At 43.7% G+C, this 16,164-nt stretch overlaps 2 long non-coding RNA genes across 2 annotated transcripts in view; one reads left to right on the top strand and one right to left on the bottom strand.

The window, feature by feature from the left end:
* Positions 1-16,164, top strand: part of LOC142742042 (uncharacterized) — a 171,654-nt gene that overhangs the window by 69,393 nt on the left and 86,097 nt on the right. The window lies entirely within an intron of this gene.
* LOC142740405 (uncharacterized) lies at positions 6,732-9,424 on the bottom strand. Its single transcript, XR_012880646.1, has 2 exons — positions 9,341-9,424; positions 6,732-7,638 (listed from the first exon to the last, which is right to left on the bottom strand). It is a non-coding gene; the product is annotated as an uncharacterized LOC142740405 (long non-coding RNA).

Genomic DNA, 16,164 nt, shown 5'->3' with positions numbered 1-16,164 from the left:
GTCAATCATGGGGATCTCTAAGGGTTGTGGCCTATGCAGACACTTACATTACTACTTTATGGTATACATGTAGAGATGAACCTGCACAGAATGGCCCTTTTGGATTTTGGAGATCCTCTTAATTATTTCTGTTGCACAGCCGGCGCCAAGTAAAGGTACAACCGCTGCTTAATAAATTGTCTTAATGTTAACTTAACTATGTTTGCATGGCCAGTTTTAGTTGGGTGGCAAACTGGGCAATTCCTAGGGGGGTCTCCCAAAAACAGGAAGCTGGGGCTTTTTTTACTTCCGTTTTTGGAACTGTTTTTCTATAGAGTCAATGAAAAACAGCTCCAAAAACGTCCCAAGAAGTGACATGCACTTCTTTTTCGTGAGAGTCTTTTTACGTGCGGTTTTTGGAAAATGAGGCGTAAAAAAACGCCCCGTCGGAACAGAACGCCGTATTTCCATGAAATCAATGGGCAGATGTTTGGAGGCGTTCTGCTTTGGATTTTTCAGCCGTTTTTCGTGACGTTTATGGCCCGAAAAACGGCTGAAAATAACCCGTGTGAACATACCCTCAGAGTAACCTTAAACCACCCAGCATGGTTTTGCAGTGTATGGATTATTTGGAAATGTAATTGCAGCGTTATATAGGAGCTATATGGCAGCATTATGTGGGCACTTTAAGGGCGTATTACTGGGATACTGCAATTTATATGGACACATATGGTGGTATTATGTGGGCTATATATATATATATCAGTATTATGTGGACACTATATGGGGGAATTATTTAGGAATTGTATGGGGTTAGTATATGAACACTGAATGGCAGATTTAATTGGACATTGAGGGGCAGTATTGTGTAGGGGATATATACACCAGGTTTTAGACAACAGAAAATAGGAAAAAAAAATCATATTTTACTTCTTTTACAAAGAAAAAACTATTGGCTAAAAATAAATAATTTGGCATAACTTATATTTTTCCATCGTTTGAGCGGTGCGAGGGCTTATTTTTTGCGGGACGAGCTGTAGTTTTTATTAGCACCGTTTATTGGGTACATACGATTTTTTTATTGCTTTTTATTTCATTCTTTTTAGCGCTATGGTGACCAAAAGACAACGATTTGGGGTTTTAAATTAAAAAAATTTACGCCACTTACTGTGTGAGTCAAATAATGCTGGATTGTAATAGTTTCTGACTTTTACGGACGCAGTGATACCAATTTTTATTTTTATTTTTTCACATTGTGCTTGTTGAAAAATGGGAAAAGGGTTTTTGTTTTTTAACTTTTAAAAATATTTTACACTCCTGAAAATGTATCTAACTTTTTTTTTTTACACATTTTATTAGTTCCCCTAGAGGACTTGAACCAGCGATCATTAGATCACTGGTACAATACATCGCAATACATGGATGAGTTACGGAAACAGCATAATTAGCTGAGCTACGCTGTTTCCATAACTACTATTCAGTTCTATGGGAGTTACGAAAACTGCGTAGCTCAGCGAGTTAGGGCATGACCACACGTGGCGGATTTCCTCCGCAACTGTCCGCATCAATGCCGCACAGAATCTGCGTCGCAGATTCTGCTGCGGATCTGCACAAAATGTGCAGAAAATTGATGCGGACTAGCTGCTGCGGACTGCGGGAAAAGTGCTTCCCTTCTCCCTATCAGTGCAGGATAGAGAGAAGGGACAGCACTTTCCCTAGTGAAAGTAAAAGAATTTCATACTTACCGGCCGTTGTCTTGGTGACGCGTCCCTCTTTCGGCATCCAGCCCGACCTCCCTGGATGACGCGCCAGTCCATGTGACCGCTGCAGCCTGTGCTTGGCCTGTGATTGGCTGCAGCCGTCACTTAGACTGAAACGTCATCCTGGGAGGCCGGACTGGAGACAGAAGCAGGGAGTTCTCGGTAAGTATGAACTTCATTTTTTTTTACAGATACATGTTTATTGGGATCGGTAGTCACTGTCCCGGGTGCAGAAACAGTTACTGCCGATCGCTTAACTCTTTCAGCACCCTGGACAGTGACTATTTACTGACGTCTCCTAGCAACGCTCCCGTCATTACGGGAGCCCCATTGACTTCCTCAGTCTGGCTGTAGCCCTAGAAATACATAGGTCCAGCCAGAATGAAGAAATGTCAAGTTAAAAAAGCAAGACGGATCCGCAGCACACATAACATGTGCATGACAGCTGCGGACTTCATTGCGGAAATTAGAATCTCCATTGAAGTCAATGGAGAAATTCCGCCATGAGTCCGCAACCAGTCCGCCACTGCTCCGCAACAGACAGAGCATGCTGCGGACACCAAATTCCGCTCCGCAGCCTATGCTCCGCAGCGGAATTTTACGCCTCGTCTAAACGAACACTGCTAAATTAAAGTGTAAGTCAATGGACAAACGGCTCCGCTGCGGATTAACGCTGCGGAGTGTCCGCAGCGGAATTTAAGTGAAATTCCGCCACGTGTGAACCCAGCCTTACGCTGTTTCCGTAACTCGACCATGTAATCAGGAAGTGGCCAGAAGACAGCAGAGCCGGGCAAGATAGAATGGGGCTTAGGGGGCCCCGTTCTAGAGATAGATGCGGGTCCCCCGAAAATCCACAAGAAAATTGCGGCCCCAATTGGGGCCATGCACACCACCGTAGTTTTCACGATCCGTGCATGGCCTGGGAGCCCGCACCGCAGAAAGAACGGACAAGTCTTATTACGGCCGTGTTCTGTGGTCCGGGCTCATTGAAAATAATGACCGTAGCCATGTGCATGGCCCGTGATTTGCGGGCGGCTCGCGGGTGACAGTCCGCTGCCGGCCGACCCGAAAATCAGGGCCGTGCACATGGCTACGGTCGTGTGCATGAGGCCTAAGGCCACACGGTGCGTCGTTGACGCAGTTTTGTTGCGCTTGAAAACTGCATGCGTTTTTTGTCTCTGTAATGCTGCAGTTCTGTTGCGTTTTTTTACGTAGGTCATTACAAGGCATTGCAGAACTGTTAGCAAAAACGCAAGCAGTTCAGCAACAACATTGGCAGTGTGGTCATTAACCGCATGCGGTCGGACATTATGAAGATGCGGTTAACTGCACAAAAAAACACATTGTAATATAATAGCAGCCGTCTGTCCAAAAAATAACACACCGTGACCGCACCGTGTAGCCTTACCCTTAGAGCAGCGTGTCAGAAGCTGACACCTGCAGTGTATGGAGCGGGATCAGCGCGTGAGTCCGCTCCAAACATCATCCCCTCCCCGCTCCATGATGTGCCGGCACATCATGGAGCGGGAAGGGGTTAAGTAAGGAAGCGGTGAGGGGGCCAGAGCTGCTGTGTCCCGTGACTGCCGACTATAAGACGCAGATTTATTCTTGCTAAAAACTGAGTCTTATAGTCCGAGAAATACGGTATATATATATATGAGAGATATGAGAGAGAGATAAAATAATGTGTCTTGATGTGGGAACTATTTGGTAATATTATTTGGTTACTTTGCAGTGTAAGGGTATGTTCACACGAGGGCGTCCGTAACGGCTGAAATTACGGTGATGTTTCAGCCTGAAAACATCCCCGTAATTTCAGCCGTAACGGCATGTGCAGGCGCTTGAACGCCGCGTCAATTACGGACGTAATTGGCGCTGCTATTCATTGAAGTCAATGAATAACGGCTCCAATTATGGCCAAAGAAGTGACAGGTCACTTCTTTGATGCGGGCGTCAATTTACGCGCCGTCATTTGACAACGGCGCGTAAATTACGCCTCGTGTGAACAGACAAACGTCTTCCCATTGCTTTCAATGGGCAGATGTTTGTCAGCGCTATTGAGGCGCTATTTTCGGACTTAATTCGGGGCAAAAACGCCCGAATTACGTCCGTAATTAGTGCGTGTGAACATACCCTTATTATTTAGGCATTGTATGGCGGTATTATTTGGTATTACATGGCACTATTTGGGTATAAACATTTGGGTAAAAAGTAACGTCTTTCTTCACTGTTTAGAATCTCATTCTCTAACAAAATGGACATGTTTGCTGGACATTTTGCACTGTTCACCTGGCCAAAATTTTTAATGAACATAATACTAGAATTACAGTAAAGACTGACACACAAAGTAGAAAGAGAATAGGAAACAGGACAAATGTGGATATTTATGAATATATATATATATATATATATATATATATATATATATATATATATATATGCAGGTATAATACACATTCAAAGATTAGACCTAAAATCTGTTCTACTTCCTATCACCCAGCGCCATGACCATAAAATCCATCTGCAATTAGATGGTTTGTTATTTTCTGGCCGCAGGCTAATTCCGTTAATTCCAGCACCCTAAACTAGCGCGGTATTCACATCTCACCTACTGTTTTTGCAATTAAAAGCAATAAGAGGTTTCATGTTTCCTTACCCAGATAACAAATCCAACCCCTCCTCATTATCACCTGGAGTCCAGTATATTGTATCTGATGGAATTTACATATTCAGATTTCAGCCTTGTGTGTAAGGAGGGGGATAAAACTTAAAGGAGAACTCCACTTTTGAATAGCAGTGTACAATATTTTGCCTTTAAAATACACTTAAAAAGTAAAGTAACTTTGAAAATTCTTTGCTTTACTTATCATGTACTAATCCTGCGTTCCGTGAAGTATTCTTCTCCGTTTAGGTCTAATCCTAAATTCTAAATTCCGATGGATTAATTTTATCAGGTACAGTAACAATGCATTGTGGGATTTCAGGTGATGGTTACACAGTTAGTTACATGTCTGACAACGGGGTGGAGCTAAGATGCTGACTGTTTCTAAGGGCAACCAGCAAAATTTTTAAGGCAGCTATGCTTGTGAATGGAGAAAATAACCTATAATAGCTCAAAATAAATACAAAATAAGTAAAGTGTTTGCAAAGTTCTATGTAGGTTTGAACTAGTAAGTGATATTAAATCCAGAATAAAATTTCAATCAAAGATATTTCTCTTCAGTGTCACTTTAGTCTATTGTGTATAGTGACATACTGTCCCTCAAAATCCCATCACAAGGGGAAGGGGAACACGGGTTGGACAGGTTGAATTTTAACCCATCCAATCCTTGGAGGATAAGCGTTGTCAGATGTGGTTGGCAGCTACTTGTCTCCCTCCTACTGAAATCGCTTGTTTTTGAGGGAGTTTTTGGCCAGCAGTTCTTATATGTAAGGATTAGAAAGAGCATTCCAGGAGGGCAGCTGAAGAGAAGTCTAGCAGTCATGTATGGAAGGAAGTTAAGAAAGAACAGGACAATAGTCGGTCAGTGGAAGAGCAGAGACTTCCACGATGGATCTGAGTGATGAGCATTCATTCAGTGGAAAGGCAGGTAGCAAAATTGTAAAGGATCTGCCAGACACTGCTTCTATGTCGACGCCCGTGGTTAATCAGTCTGCATCTGCTCCTAGGTCTGATAGAGTGACTCGATCTGCTACCACTCAGGCTGGTAGGCTGAGGAGTGGGAGAACCTATCACAGCCTGGCCAGATGGTTCTAGCTCCCGCCCTCAGTCTATTTATACCTTCATTTGCTGCTTGTTCTTTGCCTGTGATTCTCTCTTGTTTCCTGGCTCTGCTGTTCCTGCTATTACACTTGACCTCTGCTTCATATGAGCCTGGCTTTACTGACTACGCTCCTGCTCTGCGTTTGGTACCTCGTACACTCCTGGTTTGACTCGGCTCTTTCACCACTCTTGTTGCTCACGGTGTTGTCGTGGGCAACTGCCCCTCTTCCCTTGCTTCTGTGTACCCTTGTCTGTTTGTCTGTCGTGCACATATTGAGCGTAGGGACCGTCGTCCAGTTGTACGCCGTCGCCTAGGACGGGCCGTGCAAGTAGGCAGGGACTGAGTGGCGGGTAGATTAGGGCTCATCTGTCTGTCTCCCTACCCTGACATTACAAAAATATTGTAATTGTCGAAACAATAGATTACCGTGTAATCAATTAAAACTTTATTATTCTATTAAGTAAGTATTTTGGAGAACTGGAAACGGCAGGACTTGGTCTACTGGATATCAAAAAGGAAGCTGAGGGCTTCTAGAAGCTTAAAGAGATTTTCAACATTATTTAAAGAAAGCTTTAATCATACCCCCCAACCATCCCGGATTCAGCGGGACAGTCCTGGATTCCGGGCGGCGTCCCACTGTCCCAGACGGCCAGGCTACGTGGGGGCATTATACTGTATGGGGGCATCTGTGGGGGCATTATACTGTATTGGGGCAGCTATGTGGGCATTATACTGTATGGGAGCATCTGTGGGGGCATTATACTGTATGGAGGCATCTGTGTGGGCATCATACTGTTTGGGGCATCTGTGTGGGCATCATTCTGTTTGGGGGCATTATACTGTATGCGGCAGCTACATTACAATTTGATCTATTTTCAACCTAGAGTCCTATTTAGCTCATTTTAATATCTCAGAAATCCCCTTTGACAACCTTCCCCAGTGGTCGCTGCTTACTATGCTTCCCGCTGACCATTCTGCTCACTTCCCTCTCTTTAAAAGCTCAAACTGTAAAACCCCAGGGGCCCTCACCAATCTCACTGTATGGGGCCACAAAATTTCTGATGGCGGCCCTAATACCCGCAAATCCATTGTATTGTATGTAACACATGCTGAGTTTGTTACAGATTGCATTGCAGATTTTGAAGGCTATGTCCACCCTCACAACCACATGTCTTTCTATTCTCCCAATGCGTCTAAAATTTGTAATGAGTCTTAAATAAACAAAAAGAAACAAAAAAATTGTTTTAATAATTTTTTTGGGTAGGACATTGAATTTTGCATTTAGGAAGCAAATGAGCGTCACAAATTTCAGTGCAGAGGTATCCATAGCATTTAGTGATGTCATGTATATTTATCAATTTCTTATAAAGAGCTGTATATTTTTTATTTGTGAATCGGGACTGCTGTCTGGGATTCACATAACTTCATTTCTTTGGGGATCATTGTCAATCCTGGAAAGTAGTTGGATACCCAGAAATCGAATGTTTGTCGTGCCCCTTTTTATCCTTTACTTTTATGGTATGAACAAACTGGGTGGAAGCCACAAGTGGCCAAACCGTGTGGCCATCCGCCACCACATGGGGGCATGGCCCTGGACAACCGCCCGTTCTCGGCCTTCTTTTTCTTTATAGCTCTCTTCCATTTGAAGATTCTTCTTTTTTTCCTTCTTTTTCTTATTCTCTACATTTTCCTCTTGTCATTTTTTTCTTCCATTATTCTCTATTCACTATTTTCTTGGTGAACTTCTTCTCTCTACTGCTCAGATCCTCCATTATTGTCCGATTCCCCCTGTTCCGTCATCGGAAGATCTAAAGATGTCTCCTCCTCTTCCACCACATTTTTTGTGGCATATGAGATACGAATGACGACCTCCTTCAGGTCCTCATCCTCTGCACTGCGTTCACTTTTCTGCTGGTTATACATATAATCGGCCATGCTAAAAAAAGTCGCTGCGAGCACGCTCGGCCGTATTTTCAACATAACATTTTGCCCTGATTTATAAACTGTGACCCCCTGAAGGTCTTCATCCTCTTTATTGCATTTTTTTTTCCTGCGGATATGCAGAAAAACGGCAATGCAAAAAGAACATACTGCAAGGATACTCGCCAATATCGCCAACGCTAAATATTTCTCTCCTAAAGAAAGAAAGAAATAGAAAATGATAACCTATAGTCACTTATGTCAAAAACAATGTCAATTTATACTACTACTGTTTGGACATTTAGGGTATTTGCATATTTTGTATCCACAGCCTGTTAATTGTATTTGCGTAATCGCTGCTTTTTTGTTGTGGGTTTTCCCCATTAAATTCAACGGGAAGGTAAAACCCGCAACAAATAGCAGATGTTGCGATTTTTGCGGCGGAAATTCTGCGATTATGCCGACAAAATCTTCTACTTACCCAGAATTCTGTGCTTCTTCGTCCAGGCTGGCCTCCTGGGATGACGTTTCATCCCATGTGACCGATGCAGCCAATTACAGGCGGCAGCGGTCACAGGGGAGGAAATGCCATCCCAGGAGGCCGTTCTGGAGGACGTCAGAGGGTAAGTATGGGCGTTTTTTTTCTGTTTTCCGACTGATAAACTGCACCACAATTTGGAATTCCCTGTAGCAGCCAGGGCAGATTCGCTGTGTACCTTTACGCATCGTATCCGCCCTGTGTGACATTACCATTAGGCCTTATTCACACGAACGTGTCCATTTTGCGCTCGTAAAAAATGCTGCGTTTTTCATGCATTGCAGTTCCGTGTGGCATCCGTGTACGGTGCGCGTCTGCGTTTTTTACGCACGTATGCCATCAGTATGTCACGCGTTTTTTACGTCCGCAAAAAAAACTGAAGGAGGTGTTTTATTTTTTCCTCATCATTTCCTTAGCAACTGGGGCGTGAAAAACATGGACAGCACAATGGGTGCGTGATGCGCAAAAAACGCACAAGTATATAACATGCAGGACACACGCTGCATGAAAAACACTGAATGTCTGAATAGCCCCATTGAATTGCATAGGTCCGTGTGACGTCCGTTGTTTTAACGCGCTCAACACGGACGTGAAATACGCTCGGGTGAATAAGTCCTTAAAATCATTACAAGACCGCAAATATCTCTTAACGACTTCCATTACCCAACCACTACTGGTTCTAGAATGCATGTATGGTATCTCATAGCATACATATATACATACACATACATACATACATAAACATACACATACATACATACATACATACATACATACAAATCCATATATATATACATACACATACATATATACACATACATACATACACATACATACATACATACATATATACACATACATACATACATACATACATACATACACACATACACATACTGGGAAAAATGTGACTAACAAAACATTAGCAAAAAACATGGAGTAGGGTGTAGACTAGGACAGTACCTGACGTCCTCTGTATAAATCCTACTAACGGTGAATAATAGCTTTTTAATGTCACAAGATAGAAATCCTATAAATGTAAGTAAAACATGTATCAGGGCATGTTCACACGCAGTGTTTTCAGACGTAATTTGATCGTTTTACGCCTCAAATTACGCCTGAAAAGACGGCTCCATTACGCCTACAAACATCTGTCCATTGCTTTCAATGGGTTTTACGATGTTCTGTTCCCACGAGGTGTAATTTTACGCGTCGCTGTCAGAAGACGGTGCGTAAAAAGACGCCCGCTTCAAAGAAGTGCATGTCACTTCTTGGGATGTTTTTGGAGCCGTTTTTCATTGACTCCATTGAAAAACAGCTCCAATAACGTCCGTAAAATACGCTGCGAAAAACGTGAGTAGTTACAAAAACGTACAAACCTAACATCCTCTCTGCTCCACGTTACTTTCCCTCAAAGACTCGAGTCATCTAACTAGTAAGTAAAACCTCTGCTCAGTATTGTGACATCACTGATGAGTAATCCACTTCTAGAAAGCCACGCCCCTCCTTGGATGCACTCAGTGATGTCATAAAAACATCTACTAATAACTCTATGGAGGGAATTATTTTTTTGTGTAAATGCTGTTTTTAAATCAAATCTAAGTAGAAAATTTCTCCTTACTCTATGTAGCCACTTCATGACCAGAAGCTTTGCCCTCCCTCCTGACCAGGCATATTTTCAAGTTTTAGCCATGTGCCAATTTAATAGCAAATTGTTCTTCTATTCCTCTGCCAACCAATATTTATTTGATCTTGTTTTCCCCAGAACATATAGGGCTTCCATATTGTGTTAAAAAATATAAGTGATCTATTTAACTCTGATGGAGTTAGAGAGGAGGGGAAAACTCTGCAGGAAGTTTTAAAAAGTTCTAGCAGAGATAGGTGTAGACCACCAGAAGGTTTATAGCCAATGGGCAGTCAGTAACTGGTTTAAAGGAGTTTTCCGGGCACGGACAAATGATGACCTATCTGTAGGATAGGTCATCAGTATATGAGCGTGGGGGTCCGACATCCGGACACTGCGCCAATCAGCTGCTCAGGCTATGCATTATTCGGAGCAAGAAGCAGATGGCTCCGTTCACTGCATAGCGGCCGTGCTGCAGAACTGCTGTTCACTTGATTAGGAGCAGAGCTGCAGCTCGGCCGCTATTCTGTCACCAGAGCCATCTGTTTCCGGCAGCTGATCGGTGCGGGGTCTGGGTGTCGGACCCCCACCGATCATATACTGATGACCTATTTTGTGGATAGGACATCAGTTGTCCGTGCCCGAACAACCCCTTTAACCCCTTTAAGATAATAACTTATTATTGATGTAATGACCTTGTCAGAAGCTTTCACTAGTAGATCAAGAACAGCACATCATTTTGGTTGGGCAGAAGAGTTGCCAACTGTTTTTATTTTCTGGTATAGGTATTGATATTAGAATAAAAAGAATTGCTGTAAAAATACTTTTCTACTCGGTAGGTATGAAAGTTTCACATAGGTTTCTGATTATTATTTGATTGCTAACCCATGAACCAAGGAACACCTGAAGCCTTCCATTAGGGTCCTATTACCTGGCTCGACGTGGGCCGTGAAAACGAGCACTGATCAACGATACAGCTCGTGGATTGACGCCCATTTGCTCTGAGCAATGATTGCTTATGTATGGGGAGGAGCGCTCGTCACGCCGATCTTTCGTCCCCATACACTTTCATCATGTCGGCAGCACATCTCCCTGTTTACCCAGGGACATGTGCTGCCAACAGCGATGATTTTTATGGCCCTATTACACGAGCCAATAATCGGGCAAAGGAGCGCCCATGTAAACAGGGCAACGAATAGTGATACTATCAGTGGCACTCTGTATAGATGAATCTGTGTTCTTGGCAGGGTTCGCCTAGTTTATGCAGCACTAAAAATCATCGTTGTCGGCAGCACGTGTCCCTGTGTAATCAGGAGACGCACTGCTGACATGATGAAAATGGATGAGGACGAGCGATCGGAGTAATGAAAGCTCGTCCCTATACATAACCAATCATTTCTCCTTGTGAACGGAGCAAAAGAATACCGATCGATCGGGCCGTGCCGTGTAATAGGACCTTGAATATTGCCTAAAAGAGCAGATCAGCCGATGAACGAGCGTTTGCTCGTTCATCGGCTGATCGTTGCCCTGTTTTTGATCAGGAACAAGCGTTCATATGCCCGTGTAATAGGTCCTTTACTTTAGCTGTAGCCCTTTCGTCTGTAGTGTTAAATGAAATATATTCCAGAATTAACACAACTCGACCGCAACATGTGAATTCAGCCTTAGAATGGGGGCAATATAGATAAATATACTTAACAGACAAGAAAGGGACACTTACTCCCAGTAAATTGAAAAATGTGCTTATTGTGTAAGGCCAGGATTGTCAGGGTCACTTCCTTCTCCCTGTTATTCCACACCGAATAGCCACCTCTGTAAATTGGAAACTGAGTGCATGCATGGAAGAAATATACCAGGCAGAATAGTGTTGGTACAGATCCTACCTCAGTGAAGCAGGAAGGACAGCTAACTTTTTATTGAACAAAGAGGTTAAAAAAAATCTTCCCTGTAGAAAGGTGGGACGTGCTTAACCCCTTCCCGACATTTGCCGTATAGGTACGTCATGGAAAGCATTGACTTCCCGCATCTTGACGTACCCATACGCCGAATGTTTGGGACCGGCTCAGAAGCTGAGCCGGTGCCTTCCATCACCGGATCTCAGCTGTAACTTACAGCTGACATCCGGCTGTAACGGCGGGGACCGAAATTAGCTTCGATCCCCGCCATTAACCCCTTAAGTGCAGCGCTCAAACGCGATCGCTGCACTTAAGGTGTTTGCAGCTCATCGGAACCCCGGCAATGAAATTGCCGGGGTTCCGGTGGCTGCAATGGCAACCGGAGGCCTAATACTGGCCTCCCGGTCTGCCTAGCACCGAAGCCGGTCAAGATCCGCCCGGCGCCGGAGCCTGATCGGCTTCCGTAGCTGCCGGCAAGATGGCGCCGGGTCAGGAGCTGATCCGGCGTCATCAGCGGTGGAAGTCAGCTGTACTGTACAGCTGACATCCACCTGTAACGGCAGGAACCGGAGCTAGCTCCGATCCCTGCCATTAACCCCTTCGATGCAGCAATCGAAAGCGATTGCTGCATCATAGCGGTTACTTGCAGATCGCCAGCCCTGACAGGCAATCAGGACTGGCGACTGCTGTTATGGCAACAGGAGACACAATGGTCTCCTGCTCTGCCATTACGGAAGCCGATTTAGGCCCTGCCGGGAGGCGAAGCCTAATCGGCTTGCTGTCAGTGAATGACTGACAGATCTAATACATTGCACTACGTAGGTAGTGCAATGTATTCGAAAAAAAAAAATCTGACCGATGGACCTTCAAGTCCCCTAGTGGGACTTGAGAAAAAGTGTAAAAAAAGTATAAAAAAAGTGTAAAAAAAAGTGCAAAAAATAAAAGTTTGAAAACAATAAAAGTTTCAAGTAATCAAATAAAACACAATCCCCCTTTTACTCTTATCAAGTCCTTTATTATTGAAAAATAATAATAAACCATATGTATTTGGTATCGCCACGACCGTAACGACCGGAGGTATCAAAATATTATATTATTTATTGCACGCAGTGAACAGCGTAAAAAAAAACGTAAAAAACGTTACCAGAGTTTCTGTTTTTTGGTCACTTTGCCCTACAAATATTAGAATAAAAAGTGATCAAAAAGTCGCACGTATCCAAAAATGGTACCTATAAAAACTATAGCTTGTCCCGCAAAAAACAAGCCCTCATACACCTCCGTCGACAAAAAAATTAAAAAGTTATGGTTCTCACAACTTGGCGACAGAAAAAATACATTCTTTTTACAAAAGTAATTTTATTGTGCAAAAAGTTGTAAAACATAAAAAAGTGCTATAAATTAGGTATCGCCGGAATCGTACTGACCCGCAGAGTAAAGTTAACATGTCATTTATAACGCGTGGTGAATGCTGTATAAAAAAAACGAAAAAAGCTGTGCCAGAATTGCGTTTTTTTGTTTACCTGGCATCCCAAAAAATAGGATAAAAGGTGATCAAAAAGTTACATGTACCCCAAAATGGTACCAATAATAACTACAGCTCGTCCCGCAACAAACCAGCCCTCATACCGCTACGTCTATGAAAAATAAAATTAGTTATGGCTCCAATAAGTCAGGAAATCAAAAAATATGCAGTTGTGCCCGAGGGGAACATTTCTTCTGTTTGAAGAGGCGATTTATCAAGGACCTAAAATTAGGGAACCAGGAAAGGGAGGGCCCAAACATATCCGCTGGAAGCGACGTTGCCCGTATTATACCAGGACAACACTTTCCCAGCAAAATTCCCCAAACTGCAAAGGCGCGGAGTGTGGACCAAAAGGGGGATAATAGAGGACGCCATATATCAGTGCGACACCGGCCTGTGCAGAAAGGATTGCTTCACAGCGTAACACACATCTATGGATTATTTTATTGGTTTTTTTTACCCCATTATTATACCACCTGGCTATGTCCCTTATATACTCCGCCCGGCTTACATATGCCCTACATTATAAATGGAAACACCAGTAAGACTCCAAACAAAACTACTACCAAGCAAAATCCACGCTCCAAAAGCCAAATGGCATTTCCTCCCATCTGAACCCTACAGCGTGCCCAAACAGCAGTTTCCTTCCACATATATGGCACCGTCATACCCGGGAGAACCCTTTTAGCAATTTTTGGGGTGTGTGTCTCCAGTGGCATAAGCTGGGCACGACATATTTGCCACTGAATGGCATATCTAGGGGAAAATATAAATTTTGAATTTGCACAATCCACAGCGCATTCATTTATGGAAAAGACCTGTGGGGTGAAAATGCTCACTACACCCCTTAATAAATGCCTAGAGGGGTGCAGTTTCCAAATGGGGTCACTTTTCAGGGGTTTCTTTTTATTATTTCACATCTGAGCCTCTGCAATTGTGAACCAATACTTTGTAAATCGCCAAATTAGGTGTAAAGGATCTGCCAGGCACAGCTTCGGGGTTAACTTCCATAGGTAATCAGTCTTCACCTGAGTCTATCTCTCTGAGACTGACTCCAGCTTCCACCACTCAGGCTGGCAGGCTTAGGAGTGGGAGAGCCTATCGCAGCCTGGCTAGACTCAGCTAGCTCCCGCCCTCTGTCTATTTATACCTGCCTTTCCTGTTCCTCCTTGCTTGTGATTCTTTCCGTGTGGTTTCCTGGCCCAGCTACAGCTTCTGACTATTTGATCCTGCTCCATACTGACCCAGGCTTTCTGACTACTCTTCTGCTCTGCGTTTGGTACCTCGTGCTCTCCTGGTTTGACTTGGCTCGTTCACCACTCTGTTGCTCACGGTGTTGCCGTGGGCAACTGCCCCTTTCCCTTTGCTTTATATTCCCTTGTATGTTTGTCTCATGCACTTACTGAGCGTAGGGACCGCCGCCCAGTTGTACCCCGTCGCCTAGGGCGGGTCGTTGCAAGTAGGCAGGGACAAAGTGGCGGGTAGATTAGGGCTCACTTGTCCGTTTCCCTACCCCTATCATTACATTAGGCCTCAATTTTACATGGTACGCTTTCACTCCTGAGCCTGGTCGACTGTCCAGGCAAGAGATTAGGGCCACATGTAGGGTGTTTCTAAAACCAGGAAACCCAGCATAATAATTAGAGAGCTGTCTTGTTATGGTGGCACAAGCCGGGCACCACATATTGGCATATCTACGGAAAAAAAATCCCATTTTCACTCTGCAACATCGAGTGCACACCAATTTCTGCCAATCACCTGCAGGGTTAAAATGCTTACTACACCCCTAGGTAAATGCATTGAGGGGTGTAGTTTCCAAAATTGGGTCACTTCTGGGGGGTTTCCACTGTTTTGGGCCCACAGGCGCCCAGAAACCAATCCAGCAACATCTGCACTCCAAATGGCGGTCCTTCCCTTCTGAGCCCTGCCGTGTGCCCAAACAGCAGTTTATGACCACATATGGGGTATTGCCGTACTCGGGAGAAATTGATTTACAAATGTTGGGTTCTTTTTTTTCCTTTATTTGTTGAGAAAATGAAAAAATTTGAGCTAAAGCTACGTCTTATTGAAGAAAAAGGATTGTTTTTATTTTCACTGCCCAATTCTAATAAATTCTATGAAACATCTGTGGGGTCAAAATGCTCACTACACCCCTAGATGAATTCCTCAAGAGGTGTAGTTTCCTAAATGGTGTCACTTTTTGGGTGTTTTCATTGTTTTTTCCCCTCAGGGGCTTTGCAAATGTGACATGGCCTCCGCAAACCATTCCTGCTTAATGTGATCTCCAAAAGCCAAATAGCGCTCTTTCCCTTCTAAGCCACGCCGTGTCTCCAAACAGCCGTTTATTACCACATGTGGGGCATTGTTTTACTCGGGAGAAATTGCTTTACAAATTTTGTTGTGCTTTTTTTCCTTCAGTCCTTGTGGAAATGAGAAAAAATAAGCTAAACCTACATTTTCTTTGAAAAAATGTAGATTTTTATTTTCAGGGCCTACTTCCAATAATTTCTGCAAAAAAACTGTGGGGTCAAATCGCTCACTATACCCCTAGATAATTTCCTCAATGGGTGTAGTCTCCAAAATGGGGTCACTTGTGTTGGGTTTCCACTGTTTTGTCTCCTCAGGGACTTCGTAAATGTGACATGGCCTCCGCAAACCATTCCTGCTAAATGTGATCTCCAAAAGCCAAATGGCACTCCATCCCTTCGAAGCCCTGCCGTGTGTCCAAACAGCCGTTTATTACCACATGTGGGGTATTGTTTTACTCGGGAGAAATTGCTTTACAAATTTTACAGTGCTTTTTCTCCTTCAGTCCTTGTGGAAATGAGAAAAAATTAGCTAAACCTACATTTTCTTTTAAAAAATTTAGATTGTCATTTTCAGGGCCTACTTCCAATAATTTATGCAAAAAACCTGTGGGGTCAAAACACTCACTATACCCCTAGATAATTTCCTCAATGGGTGTAGTTTCCGAAATGGGGTCACTTGTGGGGGGTTTCCACTGTTTTGTCCCCTCAGGGGCTTTGTAAACGTGACATGGCCTCCGCAAACCATTCCTGCCAAATTTGAGCTCCAAAAGCCAAATAGCGCTCTTTCCCTTCTAAGCCCTGCCGTGTCTCCAAACAACCGTTTATTACCACATGTGGGGTATTCTTTTACTCG

The sequence above is a fragment of the Rhinoderma darwinii genome, chromosome 2 (assembly GCF_050947455.1).
Source record: "Rhinoderma darwinii isolate aRhiDar2 chromosome 2, aRhiDar2.hap1, whole genome shotgun sequence".
NCBI classification, from domain to species: domain Eukaryota; kingdom Metazoa; phylum Chordata; class Amphibia; order Anura; family Rhinodermatidae; genus Rhinoderma; species Rhinoderma darwinii.
Note: the sequence above shows the minus strand (reverse complement) of the source record. Positions and strands in the feature narration are given on the sequence as shown.